The sequence below is a fragment of the Alosa pseudoharengus genome, unplaced genomic scaffold, assembly GCF_046254945.1.
Source record: "Alosa pseudoharengus isolate Yale_2024_CS ecotype anadromous, Long Island Sound unplaced genomic scaffold, YU_APseudo_1.1 YU_APseudo_1.1_scf_2, whole genome shotgun sequence".
Lineage (NCBI taxonomy): Eukaryota > Metazoa > Chordata > Actinopteri > Clupeiformes > Clupeidae > Alosa > Alosa pseudoharengus.
Window position 1 is genome coordinate 45071071 of NW_027468663.1, and position 4513 is coordinate 45075583.

A 4513-nucleotide genomic window follows, 5' to 3' on the forward strand; every position below is an offset into this window, starting at 1 on the left:
GTGTGTTACCGTGTCCCCAAAATAAACACACCGAGTGTGTTACTGTGTCCCCCAAATAAATCCACACCGTGTGTGTTACTGTGTCCCCCAAATAAATCCATACCGTGTGTGTTACTGTGTCCCCCAAATAAATCCATACCGTGTGTGTTACTGTGTCCCCCAAACAGTACACAATCTATAAGACGTCTAACAAAAATAACAAGAGTCCATTTCTCAATCAAGTTCACATTTTGTTCACATTTGGGCAAAGCTTAAACTCTGCTTTAAGCTTACATGGTTTTCCTCAAGAGTCTGTTTCTCAAGCCATGAACCAACGCAGTGCAATGGCCTCCACCAATGTCCATGAGCACCTTCTGAATGACTTCAAATGTGTACCTTGTGTCTTTGGGGTAGTCAATGTTCAGTGCGTAGAGCAGACCCATCAGAAGTGCCACAGCCGTTGGAAAATCACTGAGCGACGGAAGGATGATTTCTTCCTCAATGACCACAGCGAAACCAACAGTATCATTCCCGTCTGCCACCACGAGGATGCCCACAGTCATTCCTCTCGTCATGTCCTCCTCAGCAACTGTGGCCTAAAAAAAATGGACAAACATGTGATAAAATAAACCTTCATTGATTCTGTTGTTGTGGCCAAAACGGCATTAAGACACCAGTGGTTCCTAAACATTCTCCCCGGAACCCAAACTAGTGAAAATAGCTGACCTGCAAGATCACAACACTTCACAATATTGATAAAAAAAAATCTGCATTGACAAAATATAAAATATACCTGAACTTTCTTGTAAAAGTTGGACGCAACATCTTTGAGGTAGTGGGGGAGCCCCATCAGCACGATGGTCCTTTTCCATTGGTTGGAACACTAAAAACAATTGACAATACACAATCAATGGAACAGCTTCAATCAGATAGCATCAGAACAGAGTATTTAACAGTAAATAAAGTGTGTGTGTGTGTATGTGTGTGAAAGTGTTAAATACTGTAGCTCTATGTTCCTAATATACCCATTTCATCCAACCAGAGAGAGACACAGATACAGGATAAACAAGTGCAAGTCATGAAACAAAGAAAGCTGCAGACAAAATTGGAAAACTATAAATTTGAAACTGATAAAGCGTTTTTTTTCCTGGTTGGATGACACCATTGACCCGTGTGAAAATACGTTTGCTGTTTATTAAAGAGAGACAGGAACTGGGAGAACCCTGTTACTGAACCAACACCATGTAGTAATATTTACTATAATAACTTTTGTTTAAACAGAAAAACATATTGTTTAAAATATCATACAAGCCTACTTACATCACTATCCAGTGTTGTCAACAGCTTCTTCAGCTCCACCACACTTGGCTCTGTAGAGATCAATAAACCTCTGCAGATACTTGTCAAGGCCAGCAAAGAGACAGCCTTTCAGGTCAACAGTGGTGAGGCGAGCAAACTCGGCTTCAATCTAGTAGGCATAAAAGAAGCAAATAACAAGCCGAGGGATTCAATAGCACTGATATTTATCATTTTAAAGTCTTCATGACAGCAGATATTAGCAATTGTTGTTTAACACAGTTATTTTCCTCAAGCAAACAACAAAATAGCACTGTATTACCCCCATGCTTTCTACTAGGAGGCGACCAGTGTTGAGCATAAACTAATTCATTTTTCTATTAACTTTGAACTTAATATATTTTTAACTAAAGAACTTGAACTGACTCCCAGAGTTCCTCAGCTTCTAAACAAAACTGTTAATGAACTGAACATGAACTAGTTCAAAACTGAATTGGTGAAATATGAACGTGAATTCGTTAATTTTCTTTTGAACGAACTGAACTGAAGTGTGAACTTTGCCAACAGTGCAGGCGACCCTATCGGTTGAGGGTTGAGCGTGTGAAGTGGCTGAAACGCATGTCACATGGCGAATAGGAGTCCCGCTAACCCACTCTGAAGTACACTGAGCGTCATGTTTCAGGGCTAGCTAGCCGTGTCCTAAAGAAAGCTAACCGCAAACAAACTAAATAAACGGTCTCCTGCCCTGGGCTTAATGATTTCTCCTTTCGAAATCGTTCGACGAATAATGTCTAGGGCAGCTAACTCGGTCTGCTACGCTGTTAGCTGCTAGCTATACTGTGAATTTCAGCCAGCAAGTTTTGCTGTTACGTTTTCAATAAACGGGGCAACACAATTTCATCAAGTAAAAAACGTAAAACATGTAAAATATTACTTGCAAGTTAACATTTACACTCACCTTGTAAAAATACGATGATGGGTATCAGTCTCTGGTGGTGTTGTTCCACGAATTTCCATCCATTTCACTCTGCACCGACCGTAAGAACGCGCGTAAGCCACTACATGATGACGCAAGACGCAAAACGTGCTACACGTGATGCTGCACAAGTTGGCAGTAGTCAACTCAACTTGACATTTATTATTAACATAACATGGCTTTTCATTGAGTGAACTTCCATGTAGTTGAGACGTTTTCAATTGATTATTTTAAGTTAAAATGACTATTTGCACAAATCTGTGTTGTATTGAAAAGGAAAAATTAGTTATGAAAACAAACAAGCAACATTGGGTTTTACAGTGTGGGTATGCGCTAGCCTGGGTGCCATTCCGAACTTAGTCCCGCCCCACGGGAAGTTCGGTCTGGCATTGCTCCATTATGGGGCAAGTATGCTCGCCCTAAATCGGGCGGACCAATCAAATCAGGCTTTACGATGATGGACAGGTGAGCAACAGCACCTGGTCTATCACGTCATCTGAGCACGCTTAGATTAGGCTTATGTTTGAAACAAAAACACTGTGGCTAGAAGGATACATGGCTTTTAAGACCCCATATGGAAAATTCATATTATTTAATGAGTTTGTATCACTGAAAACGATTATTTCTGAAAACTTTGGAAAAAGCTGAGATGTGGGAAAACTGGTGGTTTCACTTTCATCAAGGGAAAACAGCGCTGTTGCATTGCAACATGTTCCCTCGCTCGTTTGAAATCTCTGATTGACCACCTGTTCGAGGGATTTGCGACAGCCTTTCCCAGCTGTTTAACATGTTTGTAGCATATCACTGTTCAACAGAATTATTTTTAAAAACAGAGGGGATATAGGAGAAGAAGGATGGTTCGTGTGTTTTCTTCCTACACCTCACAGTAAGCTATTTTGTTGCTCTGATTGGTTAGGTCTATCCAATTGAGTGCAGAGGCATTCCCCCCCTGTATTGGTTGAAACACGCCCCATAATTACGTCCCAATGGAGCAGTATCAGACTCATATTCTGACTAGAATTTGAGTATGACAACGTCAGGCTAGGTATGCGCTATATGCGGCACATAGGGGCGCAGCACCGCAGGGGTGCCAAAGTAATGGTAACAAAAAAAATAAAAATAATAATAATATATTTGGTATATTCTATATGTAGCTACTGTTGTACATTTCTGCATTTCCTCAATGTTAAATAACATTTTAGAGGGCTAACAGGCTAGAGTAGGCGCCCTATCTCATAAGATTCCATCATAGAATTTTGACATAGAAAAGGGAGTGGGGGCGCCGTGAACGCTGAGTGAGCAGGTACGAGTAGTGAGTTTTCGTCTATGGAAAAGGATGGATACAGCAAAAAGCTGTCGGGGGCTAAACATAATAATGATGTCTATGCTTCCATCTGACTATGAGAGAGACTATTTAAGGACCAGGTAGCTCTATCAAATGATAGAAAAACAGGTGAACTGTTGGGGAGGTGGGCCTTAATAATGCTGATGATTTCTCTGCATTTTCTTGGTAGATGTTTGACAGTGAATAGTGTTTTACATTACATTATAATTACATATTTATCTTCACATTTTAATTCTAGACCAAATACTGAATGATTATGTGATTTTGGATGAGGCAGATGTCTCATATTCAGTCCAACCAACTGATGAACAGCACCATATCTGCTTATTTCCTTCACCTGACAATAAAGATGCAAATAAACCTGACACCAAGACAATAAAGATGCATTGCATGTTTTCACCACGATGTGGCATCATAATACATCTGAGACTTTACTACTAATACGCTTTAGATACCCTGGAAATCCAGAGTTCTCGCAAGAGCACAATGGAATTGTCTCTGTGAGACACTCTGGCAATGAGCAATGATGCACGTTACTTTTCCCCCTTGCATCCTGTGGAACCAATCAAATCGTAGGATATAGGCGGGCCAGAGGCAAGCTAAACTGATGCAACGTTGCTGCAACGTTGGGAACATTGATCGTAGTGTCAATTGTGTCGAAGTCCGGAATCATTCAGAGTAAACATTGGTCTAGTGTTATCCAATTGCGTGCAGTGAGATTTTCAAATGCATGGTGCCGCCCCTTGAGTTGGGCCACATTGTTCGTGGCCAGACCCTTAATCTGTCTAGATTACCAGGGTCTGGATTTTCCAGGCTACGTTTTAGATCCTTCAGGAAACAAATCAAATAAACATTACAGGAGAAGTTAGTTTCCTCTTATTTCATTAACGGTGGTAGGGTCGCCTGACTGTAACTTT

The 4513-nt window shown here is 40.8% G+C and overlaps 1 long non-coding RNA gene across 1 annotated transcript; it reads right to left on the reverse strand.

The window, feature by feature from the left end:
- Nucleotides 1-404: 404 nt before the first annotated feature.
- LOC143135323 (uncharacterized) lies at nt 405-1606 on the reverse strand. The gene is made up of 3 exons (XR_012988904.1): nt 1300-1606; nt 773-862; nt 405-575 (listed from the first exon to the last, which is right to left on the reverse strand). It is a non-coding gene; the product is annotated as an uncharacterized LOC143135323 (long non-coding RNA).
- Nucleotides 1607-4513: the final 2907 nt, after the last annotated feature.